Source organism: Pinus tabuliformis, chromosome 4_2 (assembly GCF_031772625.1).
Source record: "Pinus tabuliformis cultivar Carrire ecotype Pingquan chromosome 4_2, CPIR1, whole genome shotgun sequence".
Classification (NCBI taxonomy): Eukaryota; Viridiplantae; Streptophyta; class Pinopsida; order Pinales; family Pinaceae; genus Pinus; species Pinus tabuliformis.
Window position 1 is genome coordinate 450,281,433 of NC_142304.1, and position 23,084 is coordinate 450,304,516.

Here is a 23,084-nt window from a genome sequence, read left to right on the forward strand (position 1 = left end):
CAGCGATGACATAATGGATGTGAAATTCGAACTAGAATTTTTTCATTAGTTCCTTATATCATTTCTTAATTTGTGTAATCTGTGCATCGCTTTTAAGATTGCGGGAATTGAAAACTGATATAGTGAAGTTATATGAGCGCCCTCTTTTTCAAAACAGTGGTATATGTTGAGCGCCCTCTTTTTTCAAAACATAATATTGTGGCAGTGATATAAGAAATGATGTATGTTAGAAGAAAATAAGGCTATGGCATAAGGATTTTTTTGGCAGAGATATTTTTTTTTACAGAATGCATAATGCTATGACATAAGATTTTTTTCCAGCAGAAGTCTTGCTGTGGCATAAGTATTTTTTTTCTATCAGCAGAAGTTTTTTGTTACAGTGTGCCTTCAAGAGAAAGAAGAAGATACTTCAGAGGCAGGGGGGGCAGACACCCTCAGGAAGAAAAGGCAGACTTACATTGCATTTGCTGCAAACGAAATGGATCTCATGATTCTTCTACATGCAAGCTACCATGGGAGAGGATTGAGCAGAGAAGAAATCAGCAGAAAGATAAAACTGATGACACAGACAAAGGTAAAGCACCTGAATCCACTCACTATATTGAGGCACAATGTAACATTGGAGTAAATGAAGATCTGTTTAATGCTTCACTTACTTCGTCGAAAAATGACTGGTTGCTTGATTCAGGAGCAACCTGTCATATGACTCATAGGAAAGATTTTTTTGAAGATTTCACTGATAATGTTGATGGAGCAGTATACTTTGCAGATCAGTCAAAAATCAAGCCATCAGGGCTTCGCACAGTCAGGCTTAAACTGCCTGGTCTTCCAGACTTTCTTCTGGATCATGTTCTATATCTCCCACAACTCAAGAGAAACTTGCTGTCCCTGGTCCACATCCGCCAGCAAGGTCACTCCATTCATATGTTTGATGGAAAGCTTGAGGTAAGAAAGGCATCTGACCATTCACTTGTCATGAGGGGTATAGAAGAAGAAAGACTTCTTAAACTGCAAGGAACCTCTGCTCATGCACAACATTTTTCTTATATTTCTCATCATGATGAAGGTACACTTCCATCAAGTTTATTATGGCATGCTAGATTTGGACATTTAAACTATGATAGTCTCCGCTTGTTGAAGAAAAATGGTGTTGCTGGTTTGCCTACAATTCCTAGAAAACATAAACAATGTGATGTTTGCATTCTAGGAAAGCATAGCAAACAGTCTTTTCATGATTCACATTCAAGAGCACATAGGAAGCTTGAACTTATTCATTCAGATTTATGTGGTCCAATGCCTGTTCCTTCTGCAAATGGAAATAAGTATATCATGACATTTATTGATGATTACACCAGAATGTGTTGGGTTTATTTATTGAAGAACAAATCTGATGCTTTTCAAACATTCAAGAATTTTCATAAGTGGATTGAAAATGATGCACAATCTCATATTGGGTCTATTCGCACTGATAATGGAAAAGAATATACATCAAATGAATTTGAACACTATCTTCGCCAACATGGGATTAAACATCAAACAAATGTGCCTTATAATCCTCAACAGAATGGTGTAGCTGAAAGAATGAACAGAACAATTTTGAATATGGTACGATCTATGCTTTTCTTCAAAAATGTAAAGACAATGTTTTGGGCTGATGTTGTTCTATGTGTTGCATATATAAAGAATAGATGTCCATCTAGTGCTATAAGAAACAAGACTCCTTATGAACTGTGGTATGGACATGTTCCTTCGGTAAAACATCTCAGGATATTTGGTTCCACCTGTTATGCTTTAATACCAAAGGTACATAGAAACAAACTTGGTGCTAGAAGTCGTAAGTGTATCTTCCTGGGGTATTCAAACACATCTAAAGCATACCGCCTTTATGATGAAGTAAATAAAAAGTTTGTTTTATCTAGAGATGTCATTTTTCTTGAATCATCCAAATCTGACAGTGTTGTTGAGCGGCAACTTGATCGCTTGGATAGATTCACAAAACCGAAATCATTTCAAGAGTTTGATAATCAGATTCCACATCTTGAAGGGGGGATTCCTATACTAGATCAACATGTGGAATCTTCTTCTGAAGAACAATCTCCCCTGCATGACACTCCAACAACGGATGATGCTTTAAGTGATGTAATTGATAGAATTAGGAGACTCAATCTTGATTCAAACCCAACTCAATCAACAGAACAGCCTGGACCATCTCAGAAAGGTCCCCCAAAGTGGCTGACAAAGACACTTGAAAGTGTTCATCCTGATGAAATTGGAAAAACAGGAACCAGAAATTCAAACCGACAAGATGGAGGTGATGTAGATAACTCTAATTCACCTGTTGATATGGATGTTACTTATGATTGTGAATTGAACTTGTCTACAGATTTTGAACCAACTTCCTTCAAAGAAGTTGCTTCTCATGATGAATGGAAAGAAGCGATGCAGAAGGAGTATGATGCCCTCATAAAGAATGGCACTTGGAAGCTGGTTGATCCTCCATTTGGAACCAAACCAATTGGCTGCAAGTGGGTCTACAAGAACAAGTACAAAGCTGATGGCTCACTTGACAAGCACAAAGCTAGGCTTGTGGCAAAAGGTTTTGCACAGAAGGAAGGGGTCGATTATGAGGAAACTTTTGCTCCCACAGCAAAATGGGCCACCATCCGGACACTCTTTGCACTAGCTTCTCAGAACGGTTGGAAAGTCCATCAAATGGATGTAAAAACTGCATTCTTGAATGGAGATCTAAAAGAGAATGTTTTTATGTCCCAGCCTGAAGGATTTGCTGTGAAAGGACATGAACACAAAGTATGCAAACTTGTGAAGTTCTTGTATGGCCTCAAACAAGCACCACGAGCATGGTATGAAAAACTAACTGAGCATCTTCTGAAACTCAACTTCAATCATTTTGATCTTGATGATGCAACTTTATTTGTCAAGAAAGTTGGCAAAACAGTTGTATATCTTGTGGTATATGTAGATGATCTTTTAATGACAGGGAACAATGAAAGCTATATTGCATCCATAAAGAAAGAATTAGGAAATTTTTTTGAAATGACTGATTTGGGCTATGTTCATTACTATCTTGGCATTGAAGTAACCCAACATCCAAAGTCCATATTTCTTTCTCAAAAGAAATACATTGGAGATTTGTTATACAGATTTGGCATGACAGAGTGCAATCCCCTTTCTACTCCAATGGAACAAAACTTGAAGCTCACATCTACTGAAGGAAAGGAATTTGAGGATGCAACAAAGTATAGACAGCTTGTAGGAAGTCTCATCTACCTCACTACTACCAGACCAGACATTTCATTTGCTGTTGGAATCCTCTCCAGGTTTATGCAAAGGCCTTGTGAGGGACATTGGTCTGCTGCAAAAAGAGTTCTAAGGTACTTGAAGGGAACTCAAGACCTTGGAATCAAGTATACACAGGTGGACGACTTCAACTTGATTGGATACTCTGATTCAGACTTCGATGGAGACAAAGAAACTGGGGTATCTACTTCAGGATATGCTATGAGTCTTGGATCGGGAGCTGTCTCCTGGAGATCACGCAAACAATCAGTACCAGCAGATTCCACAACAGAAGCAGAATATGTGGCAACAACTGAAGCAACGAAAGAAATTGTGTGGCTCAGGAAAATTCTTGAAGATTTGCAGGTAAAACAAATACAATCAACTCCACTCATGATTGATAACACATCTGCAATAAAATTGGCCAAGAACCCAAAGTTCCATGATCGTACTAAGCACATCAATACTAAATATCATCTGATCCGACATCATGTTGAGGCCAAAACAATCCATCTTCGTCATTGTTCCACAAACGAGCAAATTGCAGACATCTTCACCAAAGCGCTTGGAAGAGAAAAGCTTGAAAGATTCAGAATGATGCTTGGACTCACCAACATCCCTTCAGATTAAGGGGGGGAATGTTGACACCTAATCCGAAACGGATGAGGTGAAGCCGGACAGTCATCTAGAAGATGAACTGATCCGTTTTGTATTTGTATAAATAAAGTGCTAGGTAATGAATAAAATATCAATCAGAGTTTTCTCTCATTCAAATGAGGAGTTACCCTGGCCTGACAAAGATGCTAATCTTTTTTATTGGAAAATATTTGTGGGAGATTGTTGAATTAGATTATGAGAAGCCAGTTGATTGGAATGCCTTTACAACCAATGAAAGAACAGTGAGAAAGCAAACAGAGAAGAAGAATGCTCAAGCTTTGTTTCACATTCAGGTAGCTCTTGATAAGAGTTTATTTCAAAGAATATCAGGAGAAAAAACTGTCAAAAATGCCTGGGAGACTCTACAAGAAACTTACCAAGGTAGTGATCAAGTTAAGGTGGTCAAGCTTCAAAAATTGAAGCGAGTGTTCAAGAATTTGAAGATGCAAGAAGCTGAAAGTGTGAGTGACTATTGTGTGAGAGTCAAAGATGTGGTCAATAAAATAGCTACACTTAGAGAAATTGTAAGTAATGAAGTTTTAATTAAAAAATTATTGAGATCTTTAACACATAGATGGAATCATGTTGCCATAATCATCGAAGAAAGTAAGGATTTGACAAAACTACATTTTGATCAATTGGTTGGATCTTTGATGTATCATGAAGAAAGATTGAGTGACACTTTTGAAGGTGTAGAGAAAGCTTTTTCCTCTAAATTAAAAATTACAAAGAATGAAGATGCAAGCAGAAATAGTACCAAAATAAATCAAGGTCAAGGTAAATGGCAAAGCCAAAATTCTTCAAGAGGTAGAAGAAGAGGTGGCTTAAGTGGAAGAGGTAGTTTTAGAGGAAGAGGTAGAGGTAGATTTGATCATAGAAATGTTCAATGTTACTATTGTAACATGTATGGCCACTTTGAAAGAGAATGCAGATTGAAAGAAGGTAAAAATGCTAAATATGCTCAAGAAAGTGTTGAGTATCCTCTAGATCACTTATTTTTATCTTATGCCAAAGGTGAAATACTAGTAAAGATGTTTGGTACCTAGATTCTGGATGCTCTAACCATATGACAGGGAATGAGAAGTTGCTTTCAGCAAAGGCTGGAAGTTTCAAATCCAAGATCCAGCTTGGTGATGATAAATCATTGGAGGTTGTTGTCAAAGGAGCTCCAAACAAAAGATGGTATAAAAAGTATTCATGACATTTATTATACTCCACAATTGAAGCATAATTTGTTGAGCGTTGGGAAGCTATGTGAGAAAAATTATAAAGTAGTCTTTGAAAATAAGACATGTACTATCTATGATAAGAATAAGGGAAATAAGGTAATCATTATTGTTCCTATGGCAAGAAATAGGATTTTTGTCCTGAGATTTGATGAACATAACAACAATCTTGCAAATATGGCTTATGAGGATTCAAGTTGGTTATGGCATCTCAAGTATAGACATTTAAATTTTCATAGATTGAAGTTTCTAACCTCACATGCATTATTTTCTAGTTTTTCCAAGGTAGAAGAGAATAAGGAGGTTTGTGAAGGATGTGCTAAAGGAAGCATGCAAGGGAAAGGTTTCCAAAGGGCACTGCATGGAGGGCTCATCACCCACTTCAGCTTGTTTATTCAAAAATATGTGGTCCTATGCAGACTAAGAGTTTGGGTATGTCATCATATTTCCTCACTTTTATTGATGATTACTCACGAAATTGTTCGGTATATTTTTTGAAGGCCAAAAGTGAAGCCCTAGATACATTCAAGAAGTTCAAAGCCCTTGTAGAAAATGAGAAAGGGTTCAAGATCAAATGTTTGTGGAGTGACAGTGAAGGAGAATTCTACTCAAAATCTTTCCAGAGTCATTGTGATATGAATGGGATCAAGAGGCAACATACTATGTCGTACAAACCCCAACATAATGGCATAGATGAAAGAAAGAATCGTATTGTGGTTGAAATGGCAATATGCATGTTACAAACAAAGGGGTTAAGCAATTCTTATTGGGGAGATACAGTTGGTACAACAGTATACATCCTCAACCGTGGCCCCACCAGTGCACTAGAAAAGATGACTCCTTATGAACCTTGGTATGGAAAAAGGCATAATGTTAATCATTTCAAAGTTTTTGGTTGTTTGGCTTATGTGCACATACGTGATTAGAATAGAAAAAAGTTAGATGCAAAGAGTGAGTTATGTTTTTTTATTGGGTATAGTGAGACAAGAAAGCCTTATAAATTGTATAATCCTTTAAATAACAAGATTATTGTCTCAAGAGATGTAAATTTTTATGAAGGGAGATTCTATGGTCATCAAAAAGGCCATGTTGAGAAGACAAAATCTGTCTTTTATGATGATATAATTGTTGATATTGATCATGAGCAGCCAACTAATGTTTCTGTAACTAGTGGGTTAACTCCACCAAGGAGCCCTTCATCAATTTCCTCAACATCAAGTTCAAGTCCAACTTCTTCTCCAAGTTCTACAAGGAAGGTAAGAATATTGAGTGATAATTATGAGGGGAGTGAAAATCAAGCACATGAAGAAATCCCAATAGGTGAGATAGTCAATTTCACTTTATTAGCCAAGGTTGATTTCGAACCATCATGTTTTGAAGATGCATGTACTAATGAGGTTTGGATGCAAGCCATGCAAGAAGAGATGGATTCCATTCAAAGGAATGACACTTGGAAGGACAGAGCTTCCACTTGAGAATAAAAATATTGGCACCAAATGGGTCTATAAGACTAAATTTAATAGTGATGGGAGTGTTGAAAGACACAAAGCAAGATTAGTTTCTAAAGGATTCACACAAAAGTATGGAATCGATTATGAAGAGACATTTGCACCAGTAGCAAGAGAGGAGACCATTAGAATGTTGATTTCATTAGCATCTTAAAAAAGGTGGAGCATACATCATATGGACATGAAAAGTGCCTTCTTGAATGGGTACTTAGAAGAGGAAGTATATGTGTAGCAGCCACAAGGCTTTTAAGTGGAAGAAATTGGAGAAAAACAAATTCAGTCTACAATGATTTATTGTGATAATGTAAGTGCCATCAAGTTAGCAAAGAATCCGGTTCATCATAGTAGGAAAAAGCATTTTGACATGAAATATCACTTCATTCAAGATTTGGTGCAGAAGAAGGATATTGAATTGTAGCATATAAATACTTAGCATCCGTTAGCAATATCTTCACCAAAAAAGTTGCAAAAGCTTAGTTTTTGGCACTACGAGATAAGATGGTAAATCCTCATTAATCATTAATGGGGAGTCTTGAGAATAATGCTTAATTTGTTATGCAAATTGCTAACAATTTAGTCAGCAGATTTTGTGTTCTCTGTGCAAAATTTGGGTAGCAAATTATTAGGGAGGTCAATGCTCAAAATTAGAATATTGGTAGTGTCAGTGGATTTGTTTCAAAGTTGATTGATAATCATATTAGTAATAATTTTACTATATAAGAATGTAGTTAATTGTTTAGTCATATATGAGATTTACAACATGTTTGAGCTCACATAGTAACTCTGTTTTATTTGTTCATTTTTTTATATGTATTTTTTTCATAGTTATATTGCCTTAAAGAAACCATTTCATATTCTATAGTAAAAACGTCCATGCCTGGTTAACATGGACTTCTAATAATGAAAGATGATGTCTTTTTAATATGAACTTCTAATAATGATTATTCACATTATTAATGAAAGTTAATGATTGTACATATTTGATTGCACTATATAGTTTAAACTAAGTTATATAAATATGATTAAATTGAAAATTTTTAAAGTAAAGTAAAAATGTGGATTAAGTTTGACAATTAAATTATGATAAAATTGATTATACTAAAGAACTTTATAGTGAAAGCTTCACACAACTTTAAACTACTTTAAACTACAGTCAAATATCTAGAACCTATTGAATTTGATTGATTTTGCTATTCAATTGGAAATTTAAATTATAATAAATTTGATTACACTGAATAGATTGAAACCACGGTGGAAATCTCGATGCCTCTTTAATGTGAAAACTTCCTGAATAGACAAAATGTCAATACCTCTTTTTTAAAGTTGTCCATGGAATTCCATGTTGTGGATGTGCATAGTGGAGTTGTATGCCATCATGCTGCGGTGAATTTATTCTTTGTTTGCAAGTTGTTGCAATTATTGAGGCTGAGGTGTATGGGGGGAGAATGGTGTTGTACATAATGATGAGTGTTTGTACACCCATCAGTTTTGAAGAAGCCACCATTCCACTCATAATCCCAGTGGTTAAAGTGTAAGTGGAATGTCGATCCACAGTCTCTAATCATTAAGCGGGTTGAATAATTCTAATATGAAAGGTATGCCGTGAAGGTTGGTTTCAAGTTATCAAGTTTGAAAATTTAAAAATTTTATATTAAATTCTCTCACTTCGATGGGTGGTTATTTATTAACACTCTTTGGAAGCTTTTATTTTGGAGATATTTAAGGTTATTTTAATTAATGTATAAATAAATACAAAAACATGTTTGGATTAAAGAGCTTTGCATGTAATGTTTAGGAGAATTTTTTTTTGAGTGGGATTTTTTTATTGGGTTTATTAAAAATGATTAGTTTGTATTTTTGGGAATGGATTTTTATTATTTAAAATAAAAACATTTGTTTGTTAAAAAAAAAAAATTATTGGAAAATTTGTTCTGTGTTATTTTTATATTAAAAAGAGGAAAGAGAAGTTATGAACAAAATTTGAATACGCAACAAAACACTTAGAAGATTTGGTATATGTAAATATTCATGATAGGAAAATATATATTTATATAATAAATGCACTGAAGGTATGAGATATGAGATGATTACAATTGAGGGTGGGGCATGCTTATACATCTAGGCAGATACATCTTAACCAATGGCCATGTCCTTAGGGACATACCTCTTCATTAACTAATTACTAGTTAATTTATTATTAATCATTATTATTGTTATTTACATTATTTGTATTATTTCATACATATTTTATTCATAATAGCTGAGCACATTAGCTTGGCCCTAGACTAACTCTGAACCCCTATAATTTTTTGTACAATAGTCAAATTTTCATGTATATTTATATATGTTTTTTAAAAGAACAGTTTGAGGAGTCAAACCCTACTCATAGATTTTGTTGTATCTTTCCCCATCACTGCAGTTTATTATAGAAGCACTTTTCTATGTTGGAAAGAATTATAGGAAAGAAACTAAAGGACTGAAGTTAAGTTATTGATTTCTCATTGTGTGGGATTAATTTCTAACCTAGAAACCTTACTTCAAGAAAGCAAAGAAATGATCAGCCCTGTCATAAACGTCTTCTGCATACAAAATTTCCTATTTTTATCATAAGAAAACACACAGATATATTCACCCAGAAACTCATTTAGAAACAAATATTAAATTCCTACTAATAAATTTTTTGTTCCTAATTCAATAAACAAAGATTCATTGTGACTTATCTATCTTTTCTAATGTTTATCATTTGTGCCACAAACCATAAAGAAAGGCAATGCTCCTCCCAACCTATGAGACCAGTCATAACTACATCCCCCTGAGCCAGCGTTACACCCACTAGTGTTGGAATGCATTTTTCATAGTGTATAAGACTATCTAGTCCCAACCAGACTTAGTCTAAACTAATAAATATGAACTCTTGGTTCTACTTGTAATTTCATTGGTTGCACCAACACGAAAATTCCTCATGGTATCGATGTTTGTTCCAGATTCATTCATTGTCTTCTTCTCTTGTTAAGTAGCCTCCCTTGGCCTCCCCTTTGTCCTTTGAAATCTTTCATTCTAGGAGATGTTTGAGCATGTAACGGCCTTTCCCAGAATTGTTCCAACTAAGTGGGTTGTGGGCTCTCTAGGCATATCTTTTTAATGTGATTAATGACAAGAAGAATAAAATAAATATATTCTTTCTTTTTTTTTAATATTAAATAATTATATATCTAATATTCGTGAGGCCTTCAGCTGGACCACAACTGGGTAAACTTTTTCTAAAGAACAGTAAAATAATATTTACATGTTTTACCATGGGATATTAAACAAAGTGGTTTTCACCTCAAAATATTTGATCCTTCTTGATTTTATAGTTAAAATGGATCTATATGTAGAAATCCCTTGTAGATTCAAACTGCTAATTGTAATTTATGAAAATGATAGACTTGAATATGTTCTACTCATCAATGGAAACAATTAAACAATCATGAAATCACGAAGCATACAAGAGAAATAATTTAATCAACACATTACACAATGACTTCCTAGGCAAGCCACAACTAAAACCCTTGCTATGTGTATATTGCATTAGTCAGAAAATATGAGAATATTACAATGCTTTTCTCAAGCTTGAGCAACCTCTGCACTATCTCTATCTGTTTAGCTACTTCTTAGACAAACCTAGGCCAATACTTAATCAAATTTTGGCTTGCCCAATTCCCTATTTCCTTGCATTATTTCCTTTGGAACTAGACCCTTATTAATTAGGGAAATTCCTCAATATGAATTACACAATTCTCGTAGGCCTTCCCCTGACTGCATGCAACACCTATACAATTTGGATTATTATAAAATTTATATCATATTATCGTTGAACTCCAATTTCAATTGGATAACTCTCATATATGACATGCATGAGTTATTTATGAGTGAATCATTAGTTCGTTGGTTGAGCACATGAAACAGCACCACACTATGTAACCTCCTACTAGTTCCTCCATCAGTTGGAACTAGTTTAACTCACTTTAACTCAGTTAAACTAAATTTGTTAATTACAACTCAAAATAAAGTCAACGAGTTCTCCTTTAAAATATGAGACACTCTACATGACTCAAGTTAGACCCTCAACTCGAATTAACAAAGCTAACTAAGTCAAATTAACTTAGTTAACTCATTCAAGTTGTCTTGGGATGTGGAATTACAATTTTATTCCTAATTTAATTCAAGGACAAAAATAAATCAAGATTTTCTTGTTGCATTTTCAACATTATAGTGGTTTCATACAACACTTGGTCATGTGACATTCTTTTAATTAATGAATTTAATTAAAATGTAAAAAAAAAATTACCACTTAGTTAAACAAATATCATCTCTTGATTTGTGTATATCCCTACCATCTGCCTAATAATTATTATTATTAATAATTAAATTGAAAATGTAGAGGCCCTATTCCAAAATAGAGATTTCTATCGACATATTTAATTATTTCATATCTATATATATATATATATATATATATATATATATCCATTGAAATAAATATTTTTTCATTTAAAGTATATTAATTTAGATTTTTTTAATTTCATTTTATAAATAATCACTATAGATCCATGTCAACCAGGGATCCAACAACCCACTAATAGGGATCAAATCTCTTAACTTGTAAATATCATTATAGTGCAACCCCAAAGGGAATCTAGCCCCATAATTATTATTATTAATAATTAAATTGAAAATGTAGAGGCCCTATTCCAAAATAGAGATTTCTATCGACATATTTAATTATTTCATATCTATATCTATATCTATATATCTATATATATACGATATATCTATATATATACGTGTAAATATCATTATAGTGCAACCCCAAAGGGAATCTAGCCCCACAGCCCACTAGCAAGGCCTGACCCCAAGGGCTTTAGGGAGATCTATATCTATATCTATATATCTATATATATACGTGTAAATATCATTATAGTGCAACCCCAAAGGGAATATAGCCCCACAGCCCACTAGCAAGGCCTGACCCCAAGGGCTTCAGGGAGATTGGACCCTGTGACCTCCCGATGGCGAGGCACTGGTTTGACCAATTGACCTAACCCTTGGGGCTTGAGAGATTTGATTTATTCAGGTGCTTGATAAATAAGTTTTAGGTTTGTGAATTAAGAGATTTGATCTCTCTACATATGTGTGTGTGTGTGTTTAACTTTTAGTTAAATCTAATATAGATCATGTTTATTTGCATGGCCATCAAAATATTTTATTTTTGGCATTGAGTGAGAATGAAGTTATTAATGTTTTATTATAATTTAAACTTAAATTAATTAAATATATGTATATTCATTTTATTATTTTATTATAACTCAAATTGATTTTTATTTAATGAACTTTTTATTTTTATGTTTAAATAGACACATGTCAATTACAAGATGAGAACAAAAGGAATTACACATATCTCTCATATTGGGTTGTAGAATGCAAGGCACAACACTAATTCTAGATCGCCACTTATAATCGTTAAATTTATAATCCTTTAACACCAAAAATAATTCAAAAAAAAAAAAAAATTACTAGTGTATTAATTACATTGATAGTTGATCTATTTTGAAATAAATTTTATAAAATTTTAATTTAATTATCAATAGTTGTTAAGTGGATAGTAGGTATTTTACCTCCACAAAATATTCTAGAATATTTTTAACAATAGTCATAAATCAAAAGTTTAGATTTGTGTCAATAGTTATGCCACTTCTGTCATTTTAATTAAATAATTAATTAAAAATTAATCATATAAATATGATTATATATATAGATATATATATATATATATATATATATATATATATATATATATATATATATATATATATATATATATATATATATATATATATATATACACACACACACACATACATACACACACTTTTGTTTTAATAAAATTAAAAATAAGAATAGTTTTAGATATAAAGATGTGAAATTTTTATATAATATAAATAGTATTTTAAAGAGGAACTATAGACCTATCTTCATTTTAAATATCTCATGTTTTGAGAGGTTTCAATTTTTTTTCAAATTTTGTATTCAGAGCAAAGTTTACATCTTGAAATATTTGATCATTCTTGAGACTTAGTCCACCCAACATTAAGATGAATCTACAATGATATTAATACACTTCAATTATCATCATATAAAAAATTATTAAACATAATTTAGTTTTTAAACAAACAATTTTATTTTTATATTAATATTAATAAAAACTTATTACAATATAAAATAATATGATTCAAAATAAATATAAATATTTAGTTACCCTAAAATAATAATTATAATCCTAATATTTTCATATTGAATTTACTCTTCATTATTACATAATTTTATTTTATTTAAATTAGGTTACATTATATTACTTCATAAAATCAAATTACATCCATCATTTATCTTATTGTTGTTAGCGGTCTGCCACTTGGAAGTTAGACCACTATCAAAGGAGAAGTTGTTTTGTGTAATTTACATCTAATTTTACAAACAAAAAAAATATACTTTTACTTAATCCAATATTGGAATGATCTCATTGCAAAAATATAGCTAAGTTTTACTTTGGTAAAATTTCTTCACTTATTACATGGATTTATCTAAAATATTTATCCATTTTGTCCACCATGCCATGTTTATGCTTTATATTGATTGTTAAATCCTCATACAGAATAATCCATGAACCCCTCCACCACAGTTCACGGTTCTTGCCATACTTATAATATTTATTTGATTAAATTATTACGCCCTCTCCTACTCCCCACCCTTCCCTTCATAAGGCACACCTACGGTTGTTAATGGTTGGGCTCTCTATCAACGTGTTTAACATGCAAACCATGATATCGACCGATCCATGTGGCGGAGTCACAGATGGACAACTCTGATGTTTTGAGGAAATTAACAGTAATGATAGGTTGACTACCCTCTTAGATGTCTCACTTGGCTTTGTGTTTAGCTCTATATAACAAGATTTCTTGGCAATAAACTAGGGTTTCGACTCTACATTTCTTCTTTGTGTTTTTGGTAATTATTGATATTTTTCTTACATGGAGAGTTTGGATTTTCAACCCACACAGTCATATTACCTTGATTTACCAAGGGAAGGTGAGTAGTCATTCCCAATTTTTAAAAGGTTTACCAATTCGAACTTGGATTTTCTCTTTTGATTTCATATGCATGAAAGAGATACCTAACCAATAGTTTTCTCTAGATTTTTCCACAGGTCTTTCCAAGAACCTCTTAAAAAAAATTGTTGTTCAATAATTTTTTCAGGGTTTCAAACCATCAGTTGTCCCTAAACGAGGAAACTCTCTCAAACAACACCCTCTAATAAAATTTCCTTTGACACTGATTAGGGTCTTTACAAAGGTAACAGACATCTCATGGTTTGGATATTCAAGGAAATTAGGAGTGCCACCACTCCCAAATATTCGAACTATTAACACCTGAAAGATTATATCGCCCTCTTAACATTTTATTTTCGAGTAAATGGAATATCTCTCTATTGAATTCCTTCTTATTTTCAATATATGGTTTTTTCTATTGAGTTCTTTTTTTAGATTTCGCCCGATGGTTTCTCTGATTTATTTATTTTTTAGGATTTCGACTACTGACTCCATCGGATGGGCATGAAATCTCACTATGGATACCAAAGGTTTCCTTCTAGTTTCAAACCCTATATTATTTTCTTTAATTAACTTATTTTTTTCCTCTTACTAGGATTTGCTTCAAATTGTTCTTCGTCATTCTAGTATATTTTTTTCTCAAACATTATTCTCCTTTTAGGTATTAAAGGCTCCTGTACATCCATACTCTCAATTATTGTTAAGCTAGTATTTGCGTTACAGAGCCCCTAATATACTCATAAGGAGGAGTTTTCAATTAAGTCAACATAAGGTTTCTGGTTGGAATACCTTCCAGGATTTTGTTATAAGACATCACGACGGTTTTATTACCTCATTACTTGCATGGTTACTATGGAAAGTGCACCTGTTGAATCAAAGCCATGTCTACTCATTTTTAGAGTTTTTCATAGAGAGACAATTTCTATCAAGTACCATCTCTTTTTCATTTTATTATTCTTTGTTCTTTGTGTACTTATTTTTATTCTAGGATTCTTGTTATCTTCTTTTAAAGAAAATTGTTTCATGACTATGAACCAATTATTTTCTGGTTTAAATTTTATAAGTCCAAAAATATGCTCAAATTCCCAATTGTTCATATGTATGCAAGAAGTAATTCAAGCCATATTTTTGTGGAACCCGAGTCTCTTAGTTCAAGTTTTAATTTTTGGTTTAGTATTAAAAAAAGTGATATGCTTTCTTTGTAACAAGTTTGAGCTCCAAATAACAACTTAGAGATTTTCCTCAACATAAAACAATAGATTTACCTCTCTAGTTAAGAATCCCCTTAACTTACAATGTGTTTCTTGCACGAGTATTTAAATGATATGAAGGATGATGCCAGCTAATGACAACCATGATTGCTTCATTTATTACTTAGGGTTTCTGCATTTTTGGTCTTAAGCTATGCTATTAGCTAAAAGATTCAATGTTGTTAACTTGATACTTTGTATTTTTTTCAATTTATTCAATCTATCTCCAAACTTTTCTTAATAAATTTGTTTTGTGGATATCTAAACATTAGAATGTTGTGTACTCTTTTATGTGTTACTAGGGTTTCCAAACCCATATTTTATGCATGATAATCTATATTTTAAGTAAACTTATGAATGATTTCCTCTATTTCATCCACATTTAGTCTCTTTAAATATCCTTTTAATTTCATGGCTATTTATACATTACCTTCAGCTAGAGTATGTATGGTTATCCATTTTTAGTTGATTCATTATTTATTTGATTGAAGTACATATACCTCATTTATCCCAAAGTTTCTTAGTTCCCGTTAACAATTTCTCCTCTAAAACACATGGTCAAAGTCAAAATCAGAATTCATTTGAGCAAGCTTTGTGTAGAAAGGATTGTTTTAGGATAGCTGTAACAATAGGTTCTACAACTAATCCCTGAGAGTTTTTACCTGCCAAATGGGTATTGCATGCATTAGGATGTTAATACGAGGGTTATCCCTCTTTACTAGCTTACAATCTTGCTAATCCTATTTAAATCTTTATATTTAACTATATGGTAGCTTGTAATAAAATAATCTACAGAGTTATTTTTCTGTTGCTTATGACATTGAAACAAAACACCAATACTTGTCAGAAAATAGATGCATTTTTGATAATTACTTTATATATATGATTGCATGCTTAGATATTTATTTTTCTTTTAGCGATCATTAATTATTTAGTTCTTTATTCATTTTTTATGTAAACAAACATATGTTAACTAATAATTGGTTAATACATGCTTGAAACATTCCTCATTATAAAAAACCTTTAATAGTATTTTAACTTGTTTGAACACCTTGAAATATAAGAAGAACACGCTTCTTCCAACAAGTCAATTGCAAACATTACAATTTTCCCTGAGCCTCAGACTTACCTATTATCAATAACTTACCATTATTAAATGATATTTTCCCCATTCCCATGCAAACTCTAGTATTGTCTTTCCTTTTCTCCATGTCTTCCCTCTTTTCTACACCTAGGATTTTACCAAAAATATTTTCTTCTTGTAGTCCATAATTTCATTTCTCTCCAGCTATATTGCTCCCTCTTCCACCTAGCATAATGCTTATATCCAATGACATTGTCTCTTGGTGGTCATTATTCCTCCTATAATATTGGGGAACCAAGAGAGGTTATAATGTGACAACTTCCACCTTTAGTTTTCCACTACCTATGACTTCAACCACTTGAATAGTGTTTTGACAATAGAGCGACCCCACTAACCATGTGTTGGTTCCCTCAATATTTCATAAAATAATATTTTATTTATTATTTCACATAAATATTTCCATTTATCATTGAAAATGTTTAAAAAATTTCTTAGCCCCACGCTTAGTGTCTCTAACTTAAATAATTACAAATAAACATTAAATCGTAAAGTCTTGCAAAAGTAATATAATTAGGGGTATTACATTTTGATAGGTAAAAAACTTGTCTATCTATACCAAACTTAGTTACATTAGAAAAATGGACAATATTCCCTGATATTTTACTTCTACTACACCGTAAATAAACCTAGGAAAAGCATATTTAGATATAACTAGAGATTGTGTAAAAAATATGAAGAGGCATCAAGATACCCATGAACAAAGTTAAATGATGGGTGATTCCACCTAAATTCCCTTTGAGTGACCATATTCAACCTTGGTTTTGATGAACACAATGTTTACATGATAATCAAAAAGGATATTGAGCTTCTAGTCAAGTGTGATCAATTACAATTGAATACCCTCTAACTAGAATGGTTTCTTTTGTTGGGAGTTACCTCTTTACTGCATCACCATTCCCATGAATTTCTTTATTTTCCAATAAACATTAATTTCATTTATCAAGTGCATATGCAACTGGTATCCAACACTTAATCGCCCATTCCAGTCAGCATCTCCACATAAGACATGTTCGTACACTTCTGATGCACTTCTCCCTTCACTTTGGCTAATTCAATTTGGATAGTTGATGAGGTACATAAAAATTATTTTCTAGTATCTTCCTCCACCACAATCTTTGTGAAAGAGGTTAGGGCTTCTGTAGTGTGATGCCATCTACATCCCCTCCCATCACCTTGACTATTTGTAGTGCTACTTTGGCCTTGACAACCTTTGGCCATGAAGAAAGAAAGGAGAATAGACCAATCACCGGTATACACACAAAAAATATGAGCATCTCCTCATATCACAAATAGCCCACAAAGTTAACCTCACACACAACACCTATCACTTTAATGAGCATTGAACAAGCTAGTATGGAGTTCATTATATTAACATAGTTTGGAGATAAGCCAGTACACCTAGAGAAAAAAATTTCCCTAGGATTGAAATACAAGACATAAATTTAACAATAGGGGTCATTGCTAAAAGACAAGGCCTGGAAAACCACCTCCTTGGAGAGAGAACTATCCTAAAATAATTTATCATGAGAAGTACAAGCATCCTAAAATATTGCTAGATTTCATAGAGACTATTGGACTAATCTGCATCTCCAAATTAGCCACAAAATTAACAACAAAAAAAAATTCCAAAAAAGTAATGGAAGAAAGAAATATCAAGAAAACATATGAACAACAATGGAAAATTTTAAATAACTAGTGAAGGAAAATTTTATATAACTTTGATTCAAGTATTTTAAATGCAAACTTTCTTCTTCTTTCTTTGATAGAATCTTGTTGAATTTCTTCTCGACACAATCCTTTTTCTTCTTCTAATTTTGTATTTCTTTCCTTGAATTTATTGACCTCTGCAAGTAATTTTTGGTTATGGTCCCTTAGACGCAAAATTTCGTCTTCTTTTTCTATTAATTTTTGTTCTAGTTTTGAAATTTTTTCCTATTGTTTAGTCATTTGCATCATTACATCATCTTGACATTCTTCTGCATTAAATTATTTTCCACACATTGGAAAACATAATTTGCAATCTTTATGAATCCAAGGATATTCAATGTATTTTATAAAAATAGACATTTAGTCCAAAATAATGATTGTTTTGTGGAACTCATATTGACTACCTTTTCTTTGTATATGATCTTTGAGAATATACGAATATATTCTCTTTTTACTACCTTTATAATTCACTTCAATAACCCACATCTTAATTAATTTATTTCTATATTAATTTCCCTTTTTTTTTAAGGAACTTCCTTTTTTCCAACTTATATGACTTTTAAAGTTAAAAGAATAATCTCTTTGTTTTACTTACTACTCTAATAAATTTTGAAAACTTCAATTTATCAACCTAAAATATTTTTTTATTTTTATTTTATATCTGTTTGTAATACCACCTTAATATATTTGACTTTATAAAGTGAGGTATATCACGTTCCCTTCATTTTTTAACAAAAACTTAAATACATTCTTGAACTATCTTTATATTCCACAATTGATTGATTAACTACCTTTTTTTTCTCTTGCAAAATACTTTTAATTACCACTTAGTCAACTATGTTATGAACACATACTACCTAAGGGCAAAACCTTTCGACATTTTTTTTTCCTTTTAGAGATAATATGGTAATAAGGAACAAACTGCAGTGATTGTTTATTTTTAAACTGTTTTTTCATCTGCTACTCAGTGACAGCTTGTTTGCAGGTAAGGACTGATATATGAAAAAAAATAAAAACGTAGTAGTTGCACAACAATAGGAAACGATGATGATGGATGGTAGAGGTACTGGATAGCAAGAACGATGGTTTCAGGTGTTGCTGCCGAAGCGGTGGATGGAAAATTCTGTAGTGGCAGTGGTTGTAGGGCGTTGTGAGGTGATAGAGCAATGGTAAGGGATGACGAGCATTGAGGTTAATGGAGAGAAAAGTAGTAGCGCAACAAGTAGTGAGTTTGGCGATTTGTTGCGACTTGTTGTCTATTGATGGAAATGAAATGGCTGATCTGATACAATGGTTGGAGACAAGTTTTCTATCGGATGGCATAACAATGGACGAAATCTATGAAGTGGGAAATGAAGGTGCATACCAAAACAAATCAATGATTTATTGATTTTTTGTTGCTCAGGGTTGGCCAACTCGGGACAATGTTATGGAAAAATTGCAACGTAGGCTCTGGTAGCAGTGAGGCTTTGGAGTCTAGAAGATACATAGGAAGCAGTCGGTCAATGGTGACATTGAATGCTATTAAGTAGGCATCTACAGGTAGTTAAGGGGGTAGCAGTGGAGGTTAGTGGTAAGAATTTGTTGGGGTCATTGAATTTTATGTTACAATTGTGTTGCCTGACAATTATGTCAATTGGTTTTATTTTTTTAAAATAATTTAAATTATTATTTGGTTTTTATTTTTAATTTTTACAATATAATTTGATTTTTTTTAATATATATATTTCACGTTTTTTATATTTTTTTTTCCTATGATAGATATATTTCTTTAAAACCCTTTTTATCTTTGTATTTCGAAATATATTATTTTCTTTTTTTTTAACTCATTTTTTTTATAATTTTTTTTTTTTAGGCGAAGGGCCAATTGGCGAAAATGGAGAAACTCCAACTTTTGTAGAGAAATGCTTCATATGAAATAACAACAAGGTTGATGAATGATTTATGGCGAAAGGTTGGATCAGACTGGTTCTCTGCAGCTGTTAAACGGCCAAAGGATTGAACAACTCTAATATGAATGCAAAGAACAAAGTTTGTATACTTAGAGGAATGCCCTGATACTAATTGTTACGAACAAATTTCTTATACACAACAAAATACTCAGAAGATTTGGTATATGTAATTATCCATGATAGGACAATATATATTTATATAAAAAATGTGTTGAAGATATGAGATATGAGATGATTACAATTGAGGGTGAGGGCATGCTTATATACCTAGGCAGATACCTCTTAACCAATGGTCATGTCCTTAGGGACATACCTCTTCATTAACTAATTACTAGTGAATTTATCATTAATCATTTTATAGTTATTTACATTATTTGTATTATTTCATATATATTTTATTCATAATAGTTGAGCACATCAGTTTTCCCTGGACTAACTCTGAACCCCTATAATTCTTTGTACAATAGTCAAATTTTCATGTATATTGATATATGTTTTTTAAAAGAACAGTCTGAGGAGTCAACCCCTACTCATAGATTTCGTTATATCTTTCCTTGTCACCGTAATTTATTCTAGAAGCATTTTTGTATGCCACAATGAATTATAAGAAATAAACTAAGGGACTGAAGTTAGGTTATCAATTTATAATTGACTAGGCTTAATTTCTAACCCAAAAACCTTACTTCAAGAAAAGAAAGAAATGATCAGCCCTTCAATAAACATCTTCTGCATATAGACTTTCCTATTTTTATCATAAGAGACATACACATATATTCACCTAGAAACTCGTTTAGAAACAAATATTACCTTCATACTAATAAACTTTATTTTCCTAATTTAATAAACAAAGTTTCATTGTCACTTATCTACCTTTGCTAACGTTTATTAGTTGTGCCACAAACCACAAAGAAGGCAATGCTCCTCCTAACCTGTGAGACCAATCATAATTCTGTCTCCCCCTGAGCCAGCTCCACACCCACTAGTTTTGGAACGGTTTTCTCAATAGTGTACAAGACTATCTAGTCCCAACCAGACTTAGTCTAAACGACTAAATTTGAACTTTGGGTTCTACTTGTAATTTCACTGGCTACACCAGCACAAAAATTCCTCATGGTATTAATGTATTTTCCAAATTCATTCACTTTATTCTTCTCTTGTTAGGTAGCCTCCCTTGGCCTCATCTTTTTCCTTTGAAATCTTTCATTCCAGGAGATGTTTGATCATGTAACCACCTTTCCCATAATTGTTCCAACTATGTGGGTTGTGGGCAATCTACGCATATCCTTTTCATCTAATTAATGACAAGCTACATAATATATATATATATATATATATATATATATATATATATATATATTATATAATTATATCTCTAATATTCATGAGGCCTTCATCTAGACCACAACTGGGTAAAAGTTTGCCAAATAATTGTAAAATAATATTTACAAGTTTTACCATGGGATATTAAACAAAGTGGTTTAAACCTCAAATGAATTGATCCTTATTTACTTCATGGTTAAAATGGATCTATATGTAGAAATCCCTTGTAGATTCAAACTACTAATTGTAATTTACTAAACCAATAGACTTGAATCTATTCTACTCATCAACAGAAACAATTAAACGATTGTGAAATCACAAAGCATACATGAGAAAGAATTCAATCAATGCATTACACAATGATTTCTTGGGGAAAGCCACATCTAAAACCCCTGCTATGTGTATATTTCATTAGTAAGAAAATATGAGAATATTACAATGCTTTGCTCAAGCCCGAGCAACCTCTACACTATCTCTATGTGTCTAATTGCTTCCTAGATAAGCCTAGGCCAATAGTTAATCAAATTTGGGCTTTCCCAATTCCCTATTTCCTTGTGTTGTTTCCTCAGGAATTAGCCCTGCTATTAATTAGGGAAATTCCTCAATATGAATTTCACAATCCTCATAGGCCTTCCTCTGACTGCATGCACTTCTTGTAAAATTTGGATGATTATACAATTGATAATGCACTACCCCTGAACTCCAATCTCAATTGGGTAACTCTCAGATCTAACATGCATGAGTTATTTATGAGTGAATCATCAATTAATTGGTTGAACAGATGAAGTAGCACCCCATTGTCTATCTTTTTGTGAGCTAGTTTCATAACACACTATGCCACGTTTATGCTTTATATTGATTGATAATTCCTCATACAATATAATCCATGAACCCCTTCACCAGAGTTCATTCTTCTTGCCATACTTATAATATTTATTTGAATAAATTAGTATGCCCTCTCCTACCCCCCACCCTTCCCTTCATAAGGCACACATGGGGTTATTAATGTGTGGGTCCTCTATCAACATGTTTAACATGCAAACCATGATATCAACTTATCCATGTGATGGAGTCACACATGGACAACTATGATGTTTTTAGGAAATTAATGGTAACAATAGCTCATTGAAAAAGCCGATTATATTGACTGCCCTCCTAGACTTGTCACTTTCCTTTGTGTTCAACTCTATAGAACAATATTTATAGGCAATAAACTAGGGTTTCAACTCTAGAGTTCTTCTTTGATTTTTTTGGTAATTGTTGATATTTTGCTTACATAGAGAGTTTTTATTTTCAACCCACACAGTCATAACACCTTGATTTACCAAGTGAAGGTAAGCAATCATTCCCAATTTTTAAAAATGGTTTACCAATTCGAACTTGGATTTTCTTTGTTGATTTCATATGCGTAAAAGGGATACCTAACCAACGATTTTCTCTAGATTTTTTCACAGGACTTTCGAAGATCCTCTTGAAAAAAATTTGTTGTTTAACAATTTTTTCATGGTTTCATACCATCAGTTGTCTCTAATCGAGGAAACTCTCTTAAACAACACACCCTAACAAAATTTCCTTTGACACCTGATTAGGGTCTTTACAAAGGTAACAAGTAGCTCATGGTTTGGAGATTCAAGGAAATTAGGAGTGCTACCACTCCCAAATGTTCAAACTATTAACACCTGAAAGATCATATCACCCTCTTAATCTTTTATTTTTGAGTAAATGGAATATTTCTCTATTGAATTCCTTCTTGATTTCAATACAAGGGTTTTTCTATTGAGCTCTTCTTTTGAGATTCCACACCATGGTTTCTTTGATTTAATTCTTTTTAGCATTTTGACTACTAACTTCATCAGGTGGGCATGAAATCTCACTATG